At 38.8% G+C, this 25,496-nt stretch overlaps 1 long non-coding RNA gene across 1 annotated transcript; it reads right to left on the bottom strand.

Moving 5' to 3' along the window:
* Window positions 1-4,815: 4,815 nt before the first annotated feature.
* On the bottom strand, window positions 4,816-9,185 carry LOC121923215. Its single transcript, XR_006102332.1, has 2 exons — window positions 8,912-9,185; window positions 4,816-5,506 (listed from the first exon to the last, which is right to left on the bottom strand). It is a non-coding gene; the product is annotated as an uncharacterized LOC121923215 (long non-coding RNA).
* Window positions 9,186-25,496: the final 16,311 nt, after the last annotated feature.

Genomic DNA, 25,496 nt, shown 5'->3' with positions numbered 1-25,496 from the left:
TCCATGTGTACTGGGTGCCACCATTTTGACATACAGATTATGTACTAGGGTTGCGTGGCGTATATAAGCAGTGCCCTGAGGCCACCCTAGTACGTATGCAGGCCAGTGCTTTCGCCGGTCTGTACAGCGCCAATGATTACAACTAATAATAAAATACAATAACACTCTAGCACAATTCTGTTACAATAAAAGCAGAAAAAACATTGACTAAAACTCACAAAACAAACAACAGCCTAAACAAGAAGGTATTTTCTTGTATAGCAATGCCATCAAAGAAAGTGTGTTCCTAGGGCAAATAATTTCACATTTTGTGTTTGGATTTTTAATAAAGATGAAGATTCATACAATCCAGTGTTTCAGGATGTGGGGGAAATCTACCCCATTAAAATAGTCAATTTCTATCTGAAAGCTGAAACTGGAAAGTTATGGATCTAGTTCTGACCCTAACTCAGTTTTATGCAAATTTTGCGAGGCCTTGGTTCTGTTCAAACATAAATCATACACATATATACATGCAGGTGCCTACTCTAAAAATCTGTTCCCTTTGGTGGACCAAAATCCCCTCCCCTTTTCAGCATGGACAACTTTCAAAGAAGTCAACATTGTTAAGGGAACAATGGATTATAATACGGTTCTCTATAAAGCTATTGCAGGTAGCATCAGTGGAAAATGGCTACGTCTAGTTGGTGAAATGGTCCAGAATGAATTCCGTCCTCTTCACACACCACTTCTCCCATCGGAGAGTCAGCTCTGCAACCTGTTCCAGCTGAGCTTAAGAGCCAACAGTCTTTATGTCACTTTTACCATTAGCTACAGAAATCTACTTCAGCAGGCTACCTGGGCCGTGGCGTATTAATTTAGCCAGCCAGCAATTGTCTCAACAGGCCTGGTTATGGTATAGTAGTAGAATCATTAGCTTCTATTCTAAAGTGGCAGGGTATGACAGGGGTTTCTACAATCAAGGATGATTCTGGTGTCAACTAACTGTGACACTCCATCAAACCTTGCATCCTTAATGTCATGGAGAGTTACATCCTTTCATGGGTGATAAAACATGGGCATTCTGACAAGCCCTGGATTAACTGTCCTCATTGGCCTCACGAGGCTCATGTTACTTCATTGTTTTATAACCTAAATTGTCTCACATTGGAAATGAGGGTTCATTTGAAGATTTTATTGTTAACCTTTAAGGGCTTTGGAGTTCTTAATCTACTCTATCTACACGAGTTAAATGAGGTTTATGCTCCAAATCATAATCTAACTCCAGTTATAGATTTCTGCATGCATGCTTGCTGGCTGGTCTGATAGCCTTTCTAAATGTCTGATGGCCATGGTAAACTTTGTTCAGGCTTCAACCTCCACCGAGCTGCTTCAGAGATCACAAGTTGGAAAGTTAGAATCTGAGTGTACAAATGCATTTTTACTCAAGTCCCAGAGCATTTGCTTTATAAGCCTGAGGAACAACCACAGTTTGGAAATACCAAATTAAAGGTAATAGAGAGGGGGAATATGAAGATGGAACTATATTTCAAAAGTAATATAAAGAGTGGGGATGAAGTTATTTTACCTGTGTAATGAGTTGCATTTTATAGTGAAACTTTAAAGCAGGGGCAAGAATCCCAGTGTTGTTGGATTACAACTTTTAGCATTCTCACCATTGGCTATGCTACCTAGGGCTGATGTATCTTGCAGTTCAGCGATATCTGGAGAGGTGCACCATTCCCACCCTGTTTTAAAGTTACTTTATACGTCATTTTAAAAGCATTTCCATAAGTTTTTTGTCAGGACGTGTTCTTGTGTTTGAACAATCATTTATCCTTCCAGAGATATTTTTCCCCCTAGAAAAGGTAACAACAATAATAAAAAGTAATGAGCAATGCTACAACTCACTTTTTCAAGCACTGTAGCAAGTAGCAACAATGGATTATTTCTGAAACACAATAATAGACAATGGGAATTAATTGCTTTCAAAAAGTAACATTACAAGCAGTGAAAATTATATATACAATTTTTTAAAAAGCACATTGCATCAGCCTTCTGATGTGATTCCTATTTCAGAATGCAAGTGGAGAAAATCATAGCAGCAAGTTCTTGCACTTAGAAAATTAGCACATTGGAGAAAATGGGTGAAAATATTACTCTCTTACTTTCTACAAGCAGGATATTTTGGTTTTAGGGAAATATTTGACCATCTTGGTCATTGTATAACTTCTGAATGCAATCTACAGAAATCACCATATGAGCCCAGTTCTTGCAGCAATTGCTTCAGTGGGAAAAAAAAAAAGAGAGAGAACATATTGGTTTCAGAGCAGCCATTATGGCACATCTTCACAGTTATGCAACTCGGACTGGTGGTGTCATTGCACTCAATTACTAACTCCCCCTTAATACAACCTCCCAGCCCTATGCCTTACCTAGCACTTTCAGTTTTTAAATTTTATTTATTTTTATTTTAACTTTTCCACATAATTCTGCACCTCTGCTACTGTGATTTAAATTTAAAAAGAAAAGAAAAGATATAGTAAAAACAAATAAAAGGAATCATCCAGCTTGGGAATAGTGAAGGGGAGAGGGGCAGGGGACAAGAAGAGACACTGACATCACTTGGCTGCCAATATCACAACTGCCTTGGCAGTGACATTTTGCACCTGGGGCTAACACACATTTTTGATGTAAAAGATTTCAGAATTCACAAACTGGAAAGAAAGTGCTTGAATTTTTAAAAAATAAATGTTTGAAATAGCAAAACTGAAAATGTTACCCATTCTGGCAGGTACTGTGCTTGGGAATATCCTGATTTAAATCACTATTTAGGAATGGCCTTGTAATTTTGAACCAGCTGCTTGATCTCAGACACTGTCCTTTTTGTGTTTCTTAAGTCTATTCTGCACTGCAATAAAAACGCAGTTTGTCACTGCTTTAACTGCATGGCTCAATGCTATGGAATCCTGGGAATTGTAGTTTGTTGTGGCACCAGAGCTCTCTGATGGGGAAGGCTGAATAGCTCACAAAACTACAAATTTCAGAATACCACAGCATTGAGCCATGGCAGTTAAAGTGGTGTTAAATTGGATTATTTCTGCAGTGCGGATGCAGCCTAAGAGATTCTGTATCTGAATAGGCAGATTCCATGGTGGACCTTCAGTGTAGATTGGGTTGCAGTCTGACAACATTCTTTCCCTTGTGCAACCTGTCAAACCCCAACTGGCAATGCTGCAAAAACTCTCTTACACATCCGCTAATTGGCTTAAGGAGGCAATTATCCTTTTTTAAAAAATGTTTATATATATATATATACACACACACACACAACTCACATAATGCAAGTAGGTTTTAATCAATTTTGTTATCTGTATTACTCTGGCATAGGACAGTTTTCTATGTTGAAAAGTGTTATATTAGCAGTGTAAAAAGTGGCACGATTTGTACACCACCTTATGCCAAGACTGTAGTCTAAGATGGCGATTTTTGCAAGATGTACATGTGTATGCTCTAAAATTGAATTCTTTTTGAAGAACACAAAAGGGTTAGCTAGAAAGCCTCCATTTCAATAAATGTTGTTTAGAGAACTTCCTGATATGCTTAGTTTTCTCTCCTCAAGTATTTTAAAAGAATTCCAAATTCAAAGGCACAGTAGTTCATTTAAGAAGGAGCTTCTGGAGGTTTTTTGCTGAAATCATTGGCTGAGCTTTGCTCCTTTCTTGCTGAAATCATTGCTTAGACATAAGAGATTATCTCATTCATTTTAAAACGACATACCTGATGGGATAAAGTCTTGTTTAAATTTAAAAGCTGGTGTTATAGCGCTCAGCTGCAGCCAGGCGAGTGCAACCCATATGCAGCCCAGACCACAGCCATGCTTATCCAGTGGCCACTAGATAGGCACCACTGGGTCTGGGCTGCAGACAGGTTGCACTTGCCCAGCCGTTTACAATTAAACGCGACTTTATCCTGTCAAGGATAAGTTGCTTTAAAATGAATGGGATAATCACCTAAGAATTCCTCCTTTTATCTGAAATCATTCTTTCAGACTCAGCAGAACCCAGGGGCTCAGTCAGAGAATCACAGCAGCTCCTTCCCTTTCTGAAAGAGTCTAGATGGAACTTTTGCATTCAAACCATGGATCCTACCAATGGTTTGTGATAGACAAGCAATCTCAAAAGGAAGTGTTATCATGAGTCTTCTGTGGTTCAAGTTTCAATCAACTGGCTTTAACTTAAGGAAATTTACACCACTAATTTATTGTAGCAGCTTAGATGAGTCTAATAACTGTGATTTCTCTCATTTTCCATGTTAACCATCTTACTCTATTTTTGCATCAGCTTATCATTTTTTTAAAGTGTCTATAAATCCATTTGTATAGAATCATAGAGTTGCAGAGCCCCTCTGGCCATTGAGTCTACCTCCTCCCCCAGCAAAATGTATCCCCAGTAGGAAGGCCTCCAGACTCTTTCTGAGGAAATCGAGAGAACGAGACCCCATCATTTCTCTAGATATTTGGTTCCATTGTCAAATAGCCCCTTCTGCCAAAAAATTCCTTCTAATATTCAATAAAAATCTACCCTCTTGTAACTTAAAACCATTAGACCAGGTCCTACCCTCTGGGGCCACAGAAAGAACAAAACTGAATCTGCCTCTCTTACAGCTCTGTTCTCCAGGATTTCTCAAAAATGATGGCATGTAGTTCAGGGAGTATGTCAGCACTCAATGCTCTTTTCCAGAAAAAAAATATTACCTGCACTTACATACGATTTTGTACAATATTCACGATTTCTCTATTTTTTTGTACATTATTTTCACAAGTATACACACACATTTTCTTAATGTTCTTTAATGGATGCATTTATTGACAGGGAAAACATTCCAGCAACATTTGGAAAAGTATCAATACGAAAAGATAACAGCACTTTTATTCATATATTAGTTCAGAACGTGCATCCTAGGTGGGTTTCTGCTAAAACATGAAACTGAATGACTAGCTCCATCAAAGAATGACATTTTCATGTAAATTTTCTGTCACCACTTTCAAATGCTTACCATCATAGTAAAGTGGAGATACCAAATGTGAAAATGGAAACTAAATTTGCCTTTACGGTGAGTGCAGCTAAGTTTCACTGTGTATCATTGTCATGAGTCTTTTTTAAATCTCTGGCTTGCAAGATTTCATCTTGTATGAAATTGTCATTTCTTTTCTTTGGCCCTGGCCCATTATGTTTCATAGGTGACTGCATAAATAATAAATAAGCAGGTTTATATGGAAATTATATCTCTTAAGCAGGAACAGGAATAGTCTTATTAAAAAGGAACACACCTCTTTTTCTTCCCTGTGAACATGTATCCAGGTTTCCTTTAGGCAAAGGCAGCCATCCAACATGAAATTAGCAATGCAAAAAGGTCCATTGTGTTCCACCCTGGTAGAACACTGACTATAGCTGTCATGGATCCCAGCCAATTCCTGCGTCAGTTTACATGCACTCTGAGTAAGACGGAGTAACCATTTTTCCTTCTGTAATATAAAAGGACAGCACATATCTTTTCCCAACAAGAAGTTTGCATTCCTGAAATAACCACCAACAAATACAGACCTAAAGTGACACTAGGATGGTCACCAAACATTTCCATGGCATATTGCTACCAGGTGTGTAGCTACAGGAGAAGGGAGGATGAAGGCATCCCCCCCACAAAAAAGAAGTAGTTTGCCTTCCATACATTTTCCTGCAGCCCAAAAATGTGTAGCAGAGAGTGACACTGAAAACTGTTTATACCATGAACTCTTTGCTTTCCTTGGAAAGTGCTTGCCTCTTTTCCTCGGTTGCCTAAACTGTATTTCTAAATGCTCTGTGGAAGTTTTAAGTTACTACAATGCTAGAAATTTGGAGGTAGAGGTATTTCACGAATTTAAAAATTCTTATTTGGGGAGGCAAAGCCTTCATTCCCACCCTCACAGCTATCACTGCTGTGTAGTACATGTACCTATAAAGACAGCCCAGCTTACTGAAAAGGCAGTGTAAACAAGCTTCCCTGCTTGGACCATAAGCTTTCAATACCATAGTACAATGGGAAGCCTTGATTTTTCCTTTAAAGTGTGGCAGTATGTGGTACCCACAGCATTTTTTCAGGAACCAGTGCTCCACAGAATTAAAAAAAAAATTTGGGAGGCAAACCATTCATTTCAACATGGTCAATAGAAAAAGGAACTAAACGTATTTTAGGATAGTCCAATACTCTATTAAAGTCATTTTAGGTACATTAAAGTTCATTAAGATAAACATTTGATAATGATTTCATTGCAATAGTTAGTCTCAACTAAAGTAAAATCATTGAATCAATGGTGGATCAAAACTTTAATAAGTTCCATTGACTTAATGGCTTTTTTTCTAGTTAGGATTGACAACCCAGTTTAGCTGATTAATCAACAAAGTATAGTGGGAGGATTTTATTAATTGCAACCCCCCCCCCTCTCTCTCTCTCTCTCACACACGCACAAACACATACATACACATGGAGTGTGGGCCACAAATGAGGAATATAGTTTCAGTCAGTTTCAGTGGCCTTATCTAGATCTACATTTGCAAATTATCTGCAGAAAAAATGTTTTGTCAAGAGTAGAGATTACGTTCAAGCAAAGATGCACATGTACATACATAGAAATAAGAAAAGCACCAATGTTAAAAAAACAAAAACAAGACAAAGTGAAGCCAAGCATAGGAAGGTAAGAAATTGAGGACTTTGTAGCTCTCCACATTCCTAGGGAAATCCCGTACCATTCTATTGGTATGGCCATTGTTGGTGAAAAGGAATCCCCTCCCTCTGTTACCTCAATACAGTCCCAAAATTTACTTCGGAAGGTTGTGGAACCCTCAAATAAGATTTAAGGGACAAAAGGAAGAGGAAGGTCAAAACCACCAGCATGGCATTGCATGGCACCCATATATATTAGAGTCACATATCTGTGTTTGGGCTCTGACATGCACCCAAAGATAACCATTGTAAGAAAAAGACAACCTGAAATGACAGTATCTGTGAATTACAGGAGGAAATAACATTTGAAAATATTCAAAGAATGCATGAAAAATGTGTATCTTTGCATGTTAATTAACCCTGACAAGATGAATTGGACAAATAATGATCTTTTTGGGTTGGGATTTATCTTATGCAAAATTCACATATCATTGTTTGTGCAGGCAATAGCATTTTCTCAGCAGAATACAGCATTTTCCGCACTATTACTGCACAGAAATATTGTCAGTGCAGAAAATGCTGTTCTCTACCCAAAAAGAACACATGTAAATTTTGCATAAAATGAGTCTAAAATGGCAAATATTGTACAATAAAAACTATAAAATTCTCACTCTTCTCACATTGGGCAAATTGTTGCAAAAATTACTCACTGCTTCCTTCAAGAATAAAATTAGCAAATAATTACATTCCTAGCTCCCTAATGTAACTCAATGCAGATCTATATTTTGAGAATATAAGTGTTCAAATATTTTAAAGTGTTTATATGAGTGATTTCAGATTTGTCCCCTGAAAAGCACTTTGAGAGTCTGGTAGCCAATAAACTGTTATGTATTTTACAATTTATCCAGTCTTCAACCATAAAGAGGCATTCCATTAATACATATATCACCCTCACATGCCCAATAACTTGCCTTGTTGAATAACATCAGAATCTAAGGCATTCTGTATCTGAATATGCAGATTCCATGACCCTATAATGACCATACAGAGCCAGTGTGGTGTAGTGTTTCAGTATTGGAATACTACTCTGGAGACTAGGATTCAAATCCCAACTCAGCCATGAAAACCCACTGGGTGACCTTAGGCAAGTCACATTCCCTCAGCCTCAGAGGAAGCAAAAGCATCCTCCCCTGAAACAAATGTTGCCAAGAAAACCCTGTGATAGGTTTGCCTTAGGATTGTCATAAACCAGAAATGACTTGATGGCACACAACATGTTCATTTGCTAATGATAGGTCTATCTGACAGCAATAGGGGTGATCCCCATTTAAAGCCATATAAGACAGCAGTCCTGACCAATGTTTATGACAAAAATTTAGTAAGTTGCACAAGTTAAATATAAATTGTCATCTTGTGCTTACTGTGCTAACTGCTAATAAATTCTATTGTTTCCTCTTGTATTTCTAGACAGAAAGTAATGCATTTCCTTTCCAATATGCACACGTGTGCATGGGTGCATGCACACACACATACAGCCTTGTTAAATTTCTACAAATACCAAGAATTTGCTATTGAGATTTATGCAGATTTTTATATTTATTCAGATTTATTTATTTTTATTCACAGCCTCCTCATCCCAACGTTCCAGAGACGACAGAACTAGATTAAAACATGATTGTAAAAACATCCTGTTAAAATTAAATTAAAATCCAATTAAACATCTAATGTAGCTAACCGTACAGCAGCTTAACCTCAGATTCCAAATTTAATTTCATTATAATTTAAATTTAATTTTAGCAATTGCTGCCTATTCCAAGTGTAACTGGAAATTTAAAATAAATAAATGAATAGTATAATTTACTTGAATAACAGAATCATAATTTTCTGGATAAACGTCTGAACAGCTGGATCCTTCTGTCAGCAAGTGCTAATAAAATCAATTTTATTTATGCTTCTTAATTCCTGCTGCTTTTAAAACTGTCAACATAGGTCGCAATCCAGCCAAAGTGAGGTACTTATAAGTTCCACAGATTTCAAAGTGACACATACTTAATTTTCCTACGGAGGACAATTGAATTTTAAAATAACATTAACCTAGATAGATTATGTTTGGTTGTTAGATAGAGAACAAGATGTATTTTAAAATCCATACCCTTCTTAGTTTTATGCAGATAAACGGCCTATGACAAAGAGAGTGATCAGACATAAAAATGCTTTCTTCCTCTACTACCTTTTATATATTGGGGTACACAAGATTTTTTGGCCCTGGTTTCCTGTCTTGGCAGGTGGTTGATTAGATGATCCCAGGATTCCTTCCAGTTCTGTGGTTGTATGATTCCATGATTCTGTGTACTGTGAACACAAGTATACATGCCAATAAATATGTGCTGTTCCCTTCCACTCTCAAGCAGTCACTCATATCCTCATGCACACAAACAGTGGCGCAGTGATTAAATGCCTGTTGTACTGCAGCCACTTACTCACAAACCACAAGGTTTTGAGTTCAACACAGCCAGGAGCTCTGGGTCGACTCAGCTTGGCATACTTCCATAGGTCGCTAAAATGAGTACCCAGCTTGTTGGGGGCAATTAGCTTACACATTGTAAACTGCTTAGTACATCGGTAAGCGGTACAGACATGTACTTGCTATTGCTATTGCTAATACATGCATTTGTATACACATACATATAAACACACTGAGAAGATGACTCTTCCTATTCATTTTCTTCTTCTTTAAATCACGTTCCATGCAGCTTGCCCAGGAGTAGAATTGCCAGGTCAGAAGCACTGAAAGCCCTAGGATTTCAGTCCTGAAACTGAAGACCTATAGATGTTCCCCTGTGATGTCATACGTTAAGAGCCCAGTGGTGTACCTATGGAAGGAAGGCATCCAACCTATAGTTAAAATTCTCCTTTGTTGTTAAACAGAGTTTTGGTGCCCACATCTCACTGACACATCAGCAATAGATTCCTGCACTGCCAGGGGCTTGGATGAAATGGTCTCTAGAGAAAACCTCCAGTTCTACGAGTCTGTGATTCTGTTACAAGGGAGATATTACAAGAGACATAATATATAAAGCACCAACCATGGTTGCACAAAGTACTGAATTCAAATAAAAAATACTAAATGGAATGAATGATGGATGTGTATGTAAACATATTTTTCAAGGCAATGTTCTCACCATGAGATTCCTCCTCTTGCCTTGAGGATTACAGAAGACAAGCCAGGGCCTGAAAGGTGGCAAACCCTAGTCAGAAGTGTCATCTTTTTGAAAGAGGGGACACCGCTATGACTTCCTTCATATAACATTTTCCCTGGTGCACATTTGCAGCAACAGTGTCAATGAAGATAGTGTCAATATAACAGCTTAAGTACCCTTGGTGTGTTGCACAAGACCTGCAAGGTGCATATTGTTCATATCTACCTTTTAAAATCGTTCTTACAATGAAACTTTCTGAAATGAGCCAACATTTCTATATCAGAGTGCAATGCAGAGGAAGGGAGGAAAAAAAACTGCCCTGACCTCCTGATTCAGGAAAAAGAAGTCATATGGCTTCTACTCCACTGGCATAGGCAGATGTATGCCAGTGGAGTGATACATAGCCCGAAATCTAGTTACCTGGGGTGCAGGAAGAAAGAGGGAGGGGGAACAGGTGTGAACAGGTGTAGAAATGCTCACTTCTTTCCCTGTCCACCAAATGGTTCAACCCTATGCCCACCATGGAGTTGGCATAGAGGTTTCTTTCCTGTCTGTTGTAGTCAATAGGAGAAATGTAGAAAAAGCTCTCCTAATGGCCACATGCTTATTTTGAAGAAGGTGCTAGATAGACTTAGCTTCAAGGCCAATCAAAGTTCATAGAGACTATGAAGTGGGATTGTGGGGGGACCAGAAAGTACAAAATCAAGAGTGTATGCATGAGGGGATTCAAATCCGGTTGACAGTTGAGAGGTGACATTTGGATGAGACAATTGGATGAATCAATGGGTAGTGAATGCATACTGGAGGCCTGAATTGAGTGAAGGGCAAGGTCATCATAAGTTAGAAATGACTTGAATGTACACAACAACTACAACAACAATACCTATAATACTTGTGTACTGGAAACAGGGACATAGCCAGGATTTTAGGAAGGGGGGGGTTCCAGACTAAGTGCCACCATGGGGCTTGGGTGTGGCGGTGCAGCAGCACACACCATTCATTTTTCTAATGGAAGGGGGGGGTCCGGACCCCAAGATCCCTCCCTTGGCTACATCTCTGCAGGAAATCATTCCTCCTCAATTGGGATTGCTTGCCCTAGACCCCATATACATTTTTTTAAAACAGGAAACTGATGTTGTTCCCACACAGGAACAATGCTCCTCTTAGTAGTAGGTCTACTACTAAATAGACCTACTACTAAGAGGAACTACTACAAAGTAGGGAATAGATAGGGAATTTTCTCCATCTCACATATAAATTTGGAGCAAAGGAATACTGATAATGCTCTCCTCTTGTTTGCATCTGTTTCTGTTTGTTATTTCTTTTGGCACTTTGAGTAATAATACTTCACAGGTATGACCTCAGCAATATTATACCCCCTTCACCTCTAGAGCAGTAGCATGTAGTATTCTTTTAGCAGAAATGGGTTGCTATTACACAGGATGGAAAGATTCTGTTGCAGTGGAACTTTTTAATGGAGCAGTGGTGGCTGGAGGCAGATTATAGAATATACAACACATCACTGTCCATCTTATTTTCCTTGCTTACTTCCTTTCAACACAAGTAAAGCTGGTGGTTCAGTATAGGTTGGATGCTGCATTTTCCCATTAATCTTCCCTCCAGGTGTCTGGAGAGAAGGCGGGAGGAAGGTGAAATGAAGTATTTCCTTCCACAACCCTCTGTTGTCCTTATCTGTCAGTATATAAACTTTTTATAGTCATCAGTGTATTGGTATATGGAATCTTAAAATATCCAGAGACACACTTCTTTGTATAACTAAACGAACAGAATTTTTTACAGTCCAAGCACCTAGGAGGGAAGACTGGCAAGATGCTGCTGCAATAAAACAGTAGGAATACTGGTGCTACTGGTGATAAGTTGCTTGGTTTTCAGCCAAGTATTCATACTTCAGTTCAAATGGACACTAGAGAATTAATATGAAGAATGTTAAACCACATACAGTCTTCAGAAAACAATCTCACAAAGTTCAGTAGTGATGTGCATAGAGGTGCACTGCAATTCGGACCCAGATATTTTTTGACTGTAACAGCTATTATCCACAGCCATTGTGCCTGATGGCTAGGGATGCCAGGAATTGTAGCCCAATGAATGAGGATAGAGAAAAGGCAGAACTACTCAATAATTTCTTTGCCTCACTTTTCTCTAAAAAGGAAAACAGTGCACAATATGAGGAAAGAGGATCAGGGGGGGGGGGGGGGGGGATGCAGCACAGAATAGGTAGAGAAGTAGTAGAGGAATACCTTGCTACTCTAAATGAATTCAAGTCTCCAGGGCCAGATGAGCTACATCCAAACATATTAAAAGAACTGACAGAAGTAATTTCAGAACCACTGACAATAATCTTTGAGTATTCTTGGGGAACAGGAGAAATCCCCACAGACTGGAGGAGAGAAAATGTTGTCCCCATCTTCAAAAGGGGAGGGGGGGGAGCTGGGACCTAAATAATTATTGCCCAGTCAGCCTCATAGCAATACCCAGAAAGATTCTAGAGCAGATAATTAGACAGACAGTTTGTAATTAATTAGAAAACAATGCTATCATCACTAAGAGTCAACATGGGTTTCTCAAAAACAAGTTATGCCAGACTAACCTGATCTCTATTTTTGGTAGAGTCACAGGCTTGATAGATGAAGGGCATGCTGTGGATGTAGCATATCTTGATTTCAGTAAAGCTTTTGACAAAGTTCCCCATGATATTTCATGAAGCTATCAGACACCAAGTGAGGCTGAAAGTTACAGACTCTGCAGATCTATTAACACAAGTGTGGCGCTTGAGTCCATTTGTCAGGGGCACCATGTTAGGACCCAACACAGTGATGATAGTGATTCAGGAAGGGAAACAAGATTTGTAACATTTGTCACAGGATATAATCTTCAGTTATACAAGAGCAGCAATGTATCTTATGAGCATTTGTTGTTATTAGCTTTTTCATACATCACAATAGGAAAAGAGGAGTAGCCCTAGGAATAATAGAGGCAGTGGGAAGGCACTGGCCCACCTCTCTTAAAGAAATTTTTTTTCCTTTTCTTGGATCTGCCACTTCTGTCTGTATTTACCCATCTCTCATCTCAGATTCAAGGGAGGCTTTATCCTTCAATACCCAACGGGTTCTCTAGCGTCAGATTGGCTCTGTTTGCTACATGTTATCTATTATGCAACTGCAGACAGCTTGAAGGATTAAGATCTTGCCTTTGCTGACCAGATTGAAGGAATCTTGTCTTTACAAAATGATGAAAAGCTTCATTGTCATAATTTCACATCATCACAAACAATTCTAATAATACATTAGCCATTTGCTCTGTAAGCAGTCTGTCAGTTCTTTGGGAAACAGTCGATACTCTTTTATATGAGATTGTGGCTTAAAAGCTGCATTCCGATCTCAGTTCGCACAAATGACATTGAAACTTTATAGCAGGTTTATTCTGAGGATTGATTGTCTTTTGTCTGGGAGAAGATTGCTGAGTCAAGCAGCAAAAGCACAATAGCTCTAGTCGCCAAAGCAAACTACAGAGGAGTTTACATAGTAGCAGCCATCTGTCCATTCTTTGAAGGACCACATCGTTAATCTCTTTCTGCCTAGCACCCATAAATCAGAACTACCTTCATTTAGGCAAATAGAGATCCAGAGTCCTGACCTGCCAAATGATTAAAGGTTTGTTAGCTGATGAACTGGGCCAGTCTAACAAATTAATTTGTCAATAAATTTTTCAATTATTGATTAAAAGCTCAATACATCCTCAGAGAATTTCTCTCTATATGCTTCCACCCACCCACCCCGTGAGCTTTGAAGAGTCTTTGTTGTCATAATGAATTGTGGATTGGGACTGCTCTCTCTCCTCTCCCCTCCCCAGAGCATGCACTGACTCTTGCATCATCATGGGCTAAAATCATGCAGAACTAGATTTTCACTCTGCCAGATAAGCTATAGAAGTGCAGCAATAATCAGACTTCAGATAAGTTAGTTTTCCTCCCCTCCATCTCCACAACTTCTACTGGTCATGCTGGGTAGGGGATTAAGGGAATTGTTATTGGAAAAAAGTAACTTCTCCAGGCTCGTCTAATAATCTACTCAAATTTGGGACACAAAGCAGCTTACAAATTAAGAGAACAATACAATTAAAAACATAAAAAATGAGCATTAAAATAGAATTAAACTAGTTCCATCAACTGTATGTTCAGCAACATACTGAACAGACAGACAAACGTGTGTGTGTGTGTGTGTATGAATCCCTCTACACAGACTTGGAACAATTACTAAGGAAGGTCAAGAAAGAAAATGCAAAGGCAGGCTTACTACTGTACATAAAGAAAACAAAAAATAATGACCATGGAGGGTCATAATAAATTCAACATGGATAATGAGGAAATCAAAATAGTAAAACAGTTCTCTTACCTTGGATCAAACATTGACCAGAATGGGACCTGCAGCCAAAATATCAGAGAAAGACTAGGAATGGGAAGACAAAACAAACAAATGAGTCCTTGAATAGCTTGAACTCTCCCTGGAAAACAAAATGACCAAATTGAGGCTGTTGTACTTTTGTAACATCATGAAAAAGCATGACTCATTTGAAAATACAATGCTGCTTAGAAATGTAGAGGACACAGGAAAAAGAGGAATGCTGCATGCTAGATGGATGGATTCATTCACAGAGACCATGGGCATGAATTTGCAGGATCTCAGCAGAAGGGGTCTTGGAGATGTCTTAATCACAGTGTCACAATGAGTCGGGGTTGACTTGAGGGCAGTTAACAAAAACAACAAAGACAGATGGCTACAGGGACTGTCCATGAGTGTGTGGCTGGTCTGTTATGTCATCCAGGGAGCCTGTGGTGTTCTAACCTGTGCAGTCTTTTCTGTCCCTTCAGATGTCCAGCAATACCACAGGTACCAAATATCTTGATAAAATTTCTGCTAAATTGCTAAGTAAACACATGGGATTAAAATATGATAAAAGCTTCTGCCTTCCCACCACAACTCACGTCCCTATATTGGTAGAAAGGTGGGATATAAGAACATAATAATAATAATAATAATAATAATAATAATAATAATAATAATAATGTGTATGTTATATGAAAAACCAAGCTTGGACCTTGAAGATGAAAAGAACTATGAAAGGCTGTTAATTCTAACAAGTGCATTCTATTGCAATCAGTGAAGGGCTGTACAAGCTGGAAATGCTAGGTTGGGGATGCGGCAGCCGCACACCACTCCCCCAGCCTGGTGCAAATAGAAGCCGCAAAATGTGGCTCCTGTTTGTGCACTAGAAGGGGTGCCATAAGGACTGTGGCACGGCCTTATGATGCACCTTGTGTGCAGCACCATTTGGACGTTGTGCATGATGGACATCATCATGGCACATACCATATGGATGAGTGCGCACCAAGATGGCACCCAGGGCACGTGGTAGGGTTTGGGAGTGTGTGAATGCTCCGCCCTACCGCAGTCCTAGTTTCCAGTCAGGTCAGCACAAAGTGCTGGTCTGTACCGCCCCTTAGTTCTACAGGATGGTTGATCCATCATATGCGAAGGAGGGTTTATTGCACTGTTCTGTGGCAGTATGGTAGTAGGGTGGGGCTCTATTTTAGCCTCCATGCTTTTCAACATAGCAATAGCAAGCAATAGCAAGTACATTTCTATGCTGCTTATCAGTGCACCTAAGCACTCTCTAAGTGGTTTACAATGTGTAAGTTAATTGCCCCCAACAAGTTGGGTCCTCATTTCAGTGACCTCGAAAGGATGTAAGCCTGAGTCGAGCTTGAGCCCCTGGCTGGTATTGGACTCACAACCTTGTAGTTTGTGAGTGAGTGGCTGCAGTACAGGGCTCTTACATTTACATCAGGGTGGGAATTATACAATATGCAGCCATTATTATACCATTATACAATATGACAAATAAAATGCCCATCCAAGATCAGAGAAATATACCCCCATAAACCTCCAGGCAACACAATTCTGTTAAAATGGCACTTTGCCACCTGATACCACCAAACATCCAGTTTGGGGGAAATGTCTTGGGTTTGCCCATGAGGGGTCCTGGTGGGTCAAAAATGAGGCATCTGTGGCTCCTAGACCCTCTGTTGATGTCCAATCTACATCGGAGAGGTCATTCAGGATGTGTGCTTAGGTTTCACCAATATGCCAATGAACCCCATCTCTGCTTCTTCATTTAGTGTCATACAAGTGAGACAGTTGATTTTCTGAACCAGCAGTGCAACAATCTGGATGAGGGCCATGAAACTGAGGCTGCTGCCACACTGCAGAATTAATGCAGTTGTAAACCACTTTTACTATCACAGCTCTATCCTGTGGAATCCTGGGAGTTTCTTGTATCACCATATCATGGTACCCTTTTGTGTTCTTGGTGGATTTGTTTTGGTTTTATGCGCTGCAGTGGTTTTCTTGTTGTTGTTGGTTTTATCTTGGTATTGTTATGAACTGTTTTTATTCATGGTTTGTATTTTAACCTTTCCATGCATTGTACAGTGCACTGAGAACCCTGATTATGGAGTGCTCTAAAAGTGCCGTAAACAGATAAATAAGACAAGGAATAGAATCCCAGAATGAAGCAATATCGTCTTCATCTTTAGCTGAGATTCTAAATGTGCATTTTATAAATACAGTACACAGAAATGATGGGCTTGGGAATACATGAATAGCAGTTGCCTTGATAGTATTTATGAGATTCCCTGCATTTTCTCATTAGAGGTTATCTGTTAGGTGAAAGAAAGGAAGTTATTGCTTGTGTTTATTTTCTCTGGAGGGTATTAGTCTAAGTAAGTACAATCACTGCTTAGGGAAGAAATTGTCTTTGCATGATATAACATGAAAGACGGAGCCTTGTCAGTGGAATTGCTCTGACAGCTCTTATAGTGGCTTATTGCATGCCTTTTCATTCTTGCTGATGGATCTGATTCCAAGTCTGGGCCGGTAAACTATTCCTGTATTTAGTACATCTTAGGTGACATGAAGTTCAATTTAATGTTCATATAACTTTTCTTTCTGCCAAGCATTTAGTGATTTTGCCTCACTTATGCCTCCCAACTTCCTGGCTTCTTAGATCTTACCTTCCCTGCTTCCAACATCTTCTGGACCCATGACACACTATCTTTTCTTTGTCTAAATGTGTTTGTCCAGTTATGTTTTCCTTCTTCTCTCTTCCCAGTTCTTTAAGAGTTTTAAGCATACTATAACTGATCCTTTCCTTTAAACTGACAAACATTTGTGAACATTCAGAGACATTATAACAACACTTAACATACAGATGTTGTTTCCTACATTCAGCCCTCTTGCTTCTGTCTAAAGTAACCATACTTAATGTGTCTTGTTGATTTTGGAGTGCCCTTTTTCTTTGTGTATTTATGTTGTCCCTTAAACTAACCTCTCTACTTTCTTTCCTTCAACCCTTCTATCTTTTTTTAAAAAGCAGATATTCAGCACTACTATGTAGTGCATTATGACACTGTCCTGTGAGTTTAATACTGAAATTCAACAATCAGGCTTAAAATGACTAGGGTGTGTAAGATAAATCATAGCAGCCACTAAGTTGTTTTTTTTTTAAGTATGTTAAATATAATATCCCAGTATTTAATTTCACAGATGAAAACCAGGACACATGTGGCCAACTGGAGTGTGGTCAAGATGGCAAAAAAAATATTAATGAAAATGACCAGACATGCTAGGAGAGGCTGTCACAGTTTACTTTTGCCTGAACTACTGGGAAGGGCAAGGTTCTGTCTCCTTCTTTCTGCTCCCTCTTGTTGAGTTGCGTGCAAACTACCATTGCGTTTTGAACTCAGTTTGCACCAATGGAAGTAAGCAAAAGGGGAAAGTGGGAGCAGGAAGGAAAAAGAAGATTTTTTAAAAGCAGCTGGAAAAGTGGGATCATAGAGGATTCATTGTGATTGTCTCTCCCAAATCTGGACAGTTGGAGGGTATGTTCTATAAGTTGTGTGTTAGTTGTTTTTAATGTCTGTGCAACTGTAAGCCTAGATACTGTATACAGTACCTGTACAATGCTGTTTTGAAATAGACCCATTACAAACTAGCAGTGAATGTTGTGTTGTTCAGTACTTGGCCCAGGTCCACAGCAACTTACTTTTTTCCTGGAGGGTTCAAGAACCCTGGTGAACCACGTCTGAGTGCCTTGTTTGCAGCAAAAGACCAAAGGAAGCAAGTTTCACCTTGCTGCTAAGTTTCATTCAGAAAAGTTGATCATAGCTCTAGGGTTAACATGCCACATGTTCAGAGGTGAAGCAAAAGTTATTAAAATAAAGTAGCAGAATGGAAACTCCCTCAATGCAAATTTACTGTGTGAGGCATTTATATTCTCCCTTCTCTCTTTCCCCCCATTGGTACTAAATAGCTGTAAAGAAAATGAAACCCATCAGTTTCAGATTTGGCACTGTGGCATGAACTACACTTGGGACCCCAAACTGAAATGTGTAGGGAAATGCACAAGAGAAAACATGATAGGAAGCTTTTTAAATGTGTACATCTGTTACATTCAGGAAATGATTTATGTCTACAAAATTGGCTTCATTCACTCAAAGTATAGCCTAGGGTAAAACAGAAACACACCTTTAATGCTCCACTTTCTGATGCTCTTTGGTACATAGTACAAAAGAGCTGTTGTAGATGTTAGGAAAAGAGGATCCAAGTACAGTGGGCACATCTCTCTCTCTTTCTTTTTCTCTGTGTATTTCTGGGTGTATTAATGGAAAACAATTCCATCTTTCTGTAGAAGCATTTACATATTTCATCACCCCTTCTGGGAAAAAAGAACAACATAGTAAGATTTAACATAACATTAATTATCAAGAAAATGTGTCACTGAAATAAAACTTCACACAAATGCTCACTGAGCTTGAATAATAATGATGATGATGATGATGATGATGATGATGATGATGAATTTGTTTATTAGCTTTACAGGTAAAATTGCAGAAAGCAAAACACTTACTTTGGGGACATGAAAGGGCAAGAGAATTATCAAATATCTTTGCCTCACTTAACACTGGAACTCACATGCTTTAGACTGCTAATGCTTTCAGTACTTATTGATTCACTGTACTGATAATTACAGTAGGATTGATCAGTGTCTTCTGTTTATGCATGCTCTCTGGAGTATATTGGGAAGTGTGTTTTTTTAATTGTAATCTGTGCATGAGAAATATACTAGAGTCAAATATTCAAGGCAGACTTAAAACACCAAACCTGAAATTCAACAGGAAAAAAAGGACCCAAGTTCAGATTTTTTTGGGGGAAATGAAACCCAATGAATTTGGTATGTTGCTTAGGTTGCAGTTTTTGTTTTAGGATTTTGGATTGATTTGGGAAATTTAATCATTCCTTCCTTCCTTTTTAGTGGATAAGGGCCATACTCCATTGGTGAGCGATGCATTTAAGACTGAGATATAGTGCCTAGGGATCTTTTAAAAGCACACACACATCAGGTGTTTATAAAATGAAAAATTGGTTGACCTCATATTTCTAAACATTATGTGTGGATATCACCTAGATTTTTTAGGGTTTTCCCACAGACAAAAGTTTTCTGCTCAGCGGATTTCTGGCAAATGGTGCCTAGTAATAAATTGAGTAAGTCTTATAGCTCAGCCATTGGCTTTGGGCTGTAGACAGCAATAGGATAAAGATCTGCAAAAAATTTAATGCTGGTTCTTTTTTTATGTCAGCACTAGGAAATGTAGGTTAGGTAGGTTTGATAATTATTGTGTGGGAAGCATGCTTCTATGTATATTTTTAAACACATAATATGTTGGATCCAGGTCCTTCCTTACATGAATAGGAAGACTCATATCGTGATATGAGTCTCACAGAGTGTGCTTTAGTCCAGTTCTTAGGAATCCCTTTCCCCTTGCTTTCTCCACTGCTCACTCCATTCAGGAGAGTCCTGCAACCCTCTCTGTGGCATTTCCAGGGGTTAGACAGGCAAGGCATACTGCTTCTGTGTCTGTCTACTTGTACACATTTAAACCTGGATCCAACATAATATGTATAAATCTCTAACTTGCCCAGTGTTAAATGTTTACAGCTAGTAACTGTCTGAAAAAGCTAGCTAAAACATCTAAAGGATCTTAGGTTTATTTTTAACAAAGAAGTTTATGGATGGAATAACCATATTTTATTGTATAGAAAATTACTTCTGTTGACAAGCAGGTGCTTTTAGGAGAAATCTGCTGTAAACTTGCATGCATGTGATTTTTTAAACCTCACCGTTATTCCCAATTTGTTTTGTTAAGCCAAAGTATTTCAGTGTGACATTATGCAATTTTTCCCTGCATTTCTCTGTATATTCATACATTCAATCCCTGTGAAAGAGTGAATTCTACTATTCAACAGCAATGTAATGTACACTTGAATGCTCAAAATCTAGAACAAACATGTACTATGTACCTCAGTTTAACAGATGGCTGAGAATACAGTTTAAAAATGACCTCCAATTTAGCCAAATGGATTTAGCTTGTTTACTCTTTGTAGAATCACACTGAAGTCCAGTAAATATTCTAGGTTCACACTGGATTGCATGATTTCTAGGTGTCAAGCCTTTGTTATTTTACTTTTAAAAATGGAAATAGATCCCTTTTTATGTGAATTTTCTTTATGAGAAGAGGAAACATATTCGTATTCCTTCAACCAGCATTGCTTGAAATTAATGCTAATATATACAGTTGCTGTGAACCATATTTTGTTTGATTATGTTAATCTATAGTGGTGTTAATTTCCTTATATATGTGTTTGTGTTTTTAGAAACTTTTACAGCATCATGTTGGATTATTTGTGACTCTGTTTACTCTTCCAGCATAGTATTTTAAAAAGCACAATTACAAAGGGAGAAACCAAGCCGGATATTTTATCCTCTCATTATAGGATGGCTTCTTTAGTGCTTAAAACACAAGAAGCCCTTTCATGCTACACAAATACAGTGCAGTATTACCACTTTAACTGCCATGGCAACATCCTGGGATTTGCTGTTTAGAGAAGTCCTCAGCCAGTGAGCTCTAGTGCCTCACCAAACTACAAATCCTAGGATTTCATAGGATTCAGCCCTGGGAGTTTAAGTGGTAACAATATAGTATGAAAGGGCCCAATGAAATAAAAGAACAGAAGTCAGAGAGCAAGTACACACTGAAAAGTGGCTGGATCACAGCCAGGGTTTAAAAGAGGGGAAGGTATCATGCAGTTCCTCCATACTGTTGGACTAACTCCAAGCATGCCTCACCATGATGGCTAGGACAGATTAATAACGTTCTTCCAACATAATGGCCTTGGGCCACATATAGACAGAAGCAAACACAGTTCTAAAAGAGTTGGGACATCAACAGGAAGAACACAGAGGTAACTTTTCCATGCTTGGCACAACTCTCAGCGAATGGGACTGTAAAGGACCAGGGCTCTCGTACAGGAAACAAAATTTTGTAGGAGATGTTGTGCTGTCCAGAAGAGAGTTGTGACACAGGTTTGTAAATTGTTGGAACTCAGTATGTCACAAAAGGGCCTAATTTCCATCTGACAAGTTTAATAGTTTCCAAAATGAAGGTGTTCTATTCAAGGTTTGGTATCATTATATTATTCTAAAATTACTTTTAATTATATGGCATTGATCTATTTTTATGACAGCAATGTGACAAGGGTCAAAAATTATAAAATAATTGCTCTATGAATGTAAAATGAGAAAGATGTCAGTGTGACAGGAATATAATGGATTTGCAGCAGCATCCAGGCAGTGGAATGTGGCATAAAACTCTACCATCCTGGATGCTGTTCAGTGCATATCCCTGTCCAAGTATTTTCTATTAACCTTTTCATGAGTTTCCAGCTTTGGTCATCAAGTCAGGTCTACATCTCTTCCTAAAGCAGTTGGGGAAGCCAACTGAATAGTCTGAGACAAGCTTGCTGAGATCATACAAACATTCTACAGACAAATGAGAACAAATACAATGATACAAATGTTACCATTTCTGAATACTTTAAGAAATCATTGTCCATCAAAGCCGCTGTGGCTAATTTCTGAGCTAATCAAACTTTAGATACAGCAAGAAAAAGAGACTATTTGAGTTGAGTGAAAAAAACCCATAGAGCCAGGAATTGTGCAGTACTGTATTGATAATCTGCACAATACCTAGCAAATTTCACAGGACTAGGTGGAAGATTCCTTCAGGCAAACTGAAAGACTTGGGTGGACAAGAAATGTGGAGGTTTTGAAGTGTGCATGGTTTGTGATTGATGAAGCTTTGCATAACCAAGAGAGATCTTTGCAGACACAGAGTGCATGAATGGCTACTTTTTTTAATTAACAACCTGCAGCTGGAGCAGCTACCTGACCAGTAACTAAACAAGTTGTTGCTTTATCTGTACTAAGTGAAAATGCAAACACTAATATAACTCACCTGAGCCATGAACAGTGCTTAATTTGGCATCTGCTTCCATTGACAACCACACTACTTCATAGGATGGGATTAGAAAATGACAAACTGTACACTTGGATTGAGGTCCATTATAGGTTAATAAAGACATGCATTTTGGTTCCATGAAAAATCACTAAAGAAAGTGGCATATCATTTAGTATCAGCAGCATTTACAAGACAAAGCTCAAATAAAAAGAGAAAAGGTCTTTATCAGTAACATCTCAGGTTGACATTTATCAAAGATGAAGGGTTAGATTCAACAGCAAATTGATCAGTCTTAGGCTTGTGATACTATGAAAAACAATGTATAAATTGGGAGTCGAGATATCCAAGTTGGTTGCATATCATTCTCTGCAGAGCAGCTGTGAAAGTCTGGCCCAAAAAAACTGCAGGCAGAGTCCTAGTCATATAGTCATATGGATGTTCACTTGAATTCAGGGAGGCTCACTCTCATGTGCCAGTACATCTGGAAGCAGCTTTGTACCCTGAAAGTACCTCTCTCTTTGTATATATTTACTTATTCATTTTCTTCATTTTCACTTTATAGCAACATGAGGCGCACAAACATGAAGTGGTAGATTATGCTTTTCAGAAACAAATCTCTGAAATTTCAAAGATGTAAGAATCAGTAGTTATGGGGGACTTCAATTACCCTGATATTTGCTGGAAGACTAACTCTGCTAAGCATCAGTTTTCCAACAAATTGCTGGCATGCCTAGTAGATAATTTCCTGTTTCAAAAGGTAAAAGAAGGAACATGGGGGTCATAAATCCTGGACTTTATCCTAACAAACATGTAGGAATTATTTACTAGAATAAAAATAAATGCTACTTAAGGGGGAGCTGACTATGTAATGCTAGAATTCACAATTGTGGGATAGGGAAAAAATGGTATAGCTAAATGTAGTCAACTGTGGAACTTGGATTTCAGGAAAGCTGATTTTAATAACTTCGGGGAATTATTGGGTGGAATCCTATGGCTAGACATGTTAGAGAAAAAAGACACATAGCAAGGGTGTAAGTTCTTGAAGAAAGAGTTGCAAAAAACACAATCACAAACAATGTGGTTGGAAGGAGGAAAATGGGAAATATCTAAAAAAGCCAATGTGGTTGCACAGAAAATTCAAGAAGGAGATAAAAAGGAAAAAATGTATAAGGAATGGAAGGAGGGACAAATCACCAAGGAAGAACACAGAGGTCTAGACTAAACTTGCAGGAATAGTATGAAGAAAGCTATAGCTCACAATGAACTGAGACTGGCAAGAAGGGACAACAAAAAGGGTTTTTTTTTTCATATATAGTTGGACCTCTGAATCCATTCTGTTCCACTCCTGTCCACATGGATACCAAAAATTGTGGGGCCTCAAATTCCATTATTATCAATGGACCACATTAGTATGGTTGTGTATGCATGCTGCTATTGACAATAATGGGACCATCTGCAGATGTGACAATCTATGGATGGCTAGTCCACTGATGCCGAGCGCTGACTGTACATTTGGGGCAAGAGAATGAGCAAGGAGATAGTGTGATAACTGTTCAATAAAGACTGTAAAATACTAACAGAACACAACAAAAAGGCAGACATACTCATTACTTATTTTGCTTCAGTTTTCTGCTGAAAAGAGAACTGTTTGCTTCCAAGCAGCAGCAGAGAGCTTGGTAAGGGATCTAGATTGTAAATTTAAATTGACAGAGAGTTAGAACATTATCACACAAACCCTGTTCCCACCCAAATAATAATAATAATAATAATAATAATAATAATAATAATAATAATTTATTTATATACCGCTTTTCCATTGATCAAAGCGGTTTAACAACATGTAAAACTTACAATATAAAAACATCAATATATTAAAAACACAGTAAACAATAAACCATATCTCATGCCAGCTCAACAGTGCTGTCAGAAGGGGGGGGGGAGAGCATTCGGGAGTCAGGAATCAGGGGTATGCCTGCTCAAAAAGGTGTGTTTTCAGCCCCTTCTTAAATTGGGCTAAGGAGGTGGCCGAGCGGAGCTCACCAGGGAGTGAGTTCCAGAGCTTGGGGGCCGAGATAGAAAAGGCCCTCCTGGTGGTGATAGACAATCTAGCCTCCGGAACTCTTAACATTTGCTTCCCGGCTGATCTGAGTGTGCAGGGCGGATTATATGGAGAGAGGCGGTCCTCCAAGTACCCTGGGCCCAAGCCATTTAGGGCTTTATAGGTAATAACCAACACCTTGTATTGTGCCCAGAAGCGATTAGGCAGCCAATGAAGATCTTTTAAGACCAGTGTTATGTGACTGGTCCTAGGTGTATTAGTGACCAGTCTTGCCGCCATATTCTGCACCAGTTGCAGCTTCCGGGTATGGTACAAGGGTTGCCCCATGTAGAGCACATTGCAGAAATCCAAACGAGAGGTTACCAGAGCATGTACTACTGTTTCTAGGTCCCCCCGGCTCAGGTAGGGACGCAGCTTTGATTATGCAAATTAATGAAAAAGTAAACATGCGATTTTGTGAGCAACTATTATTACATTTCTTTGTAATTACATTACTGAGCCTGCTGATGCCATTGTGCTCTCTTCTGCACTTCCCCTTAACCTCACCTCCTTCCCCTATGCCCTACCCAGCATGCCTTTTATTTTATTTTATTTTATTTTATTTTATTTTATTTTTTACTTTTTTTAATGGAATTCTGCAGTTCTGGTAATGCAATTTAAGTTAAAAGAAAAAAATAAAGAGATTCTAAAAGTGAATATGTTTACTTGAACATCATGGAGGGGCAGGGAGAAAGGAGGTGATTGTGAGACTATGTGACTGCTGCAGCAGGAGCATTTTGTGCGAGGATTCCTGGGACTACTGCGCAATTGGGAGTTATTGATACGTTTTCCTGCTCAGTGAAAAAGGACTGCGCTAACCTCACTTGGCATATGCAGTAGCCATAGTTCAGAGGCAACATCATGTGGTAAGTGTCACTAAAGGCACAATTTTATGACTATAAACACAGTTTAAAAGCCATGTGTAGTAATGTCGTTAGTCAGGAGTTTAACTTAAATGAGTTCAAATCTGCAGGACCAGAGGGACTACATTCTAGAGCACTAAAGGAACTTGCTGATGTACTCTCTGAATCACCTGCCATTATTTTTGAGAAATCTTAGAGGTCAGGTGTGGTACCAGAGG

Source organism: Sceloporus undulatus, chromosome 2 (genome assembly GCF_019175285.1).
Source record: "Sceloporus undulatus isolate JIND9_A2432 ecotype Alabama chromosome 2, SceUnd_v1.1, whole genome shotgun sequence".
Taxonomy (NCBI): domain Eukaryota; kingdom Metazoa; phylum Chordata; class Lepidosauria; order Squamata; family Phrynosomatidae; genus Sceloporus; species Sceloporus undulatus.
Note: the sequence above shows the minus strand (reverse complement) of the source record. Positions and strands in the feature narration are given on the sequence as shown.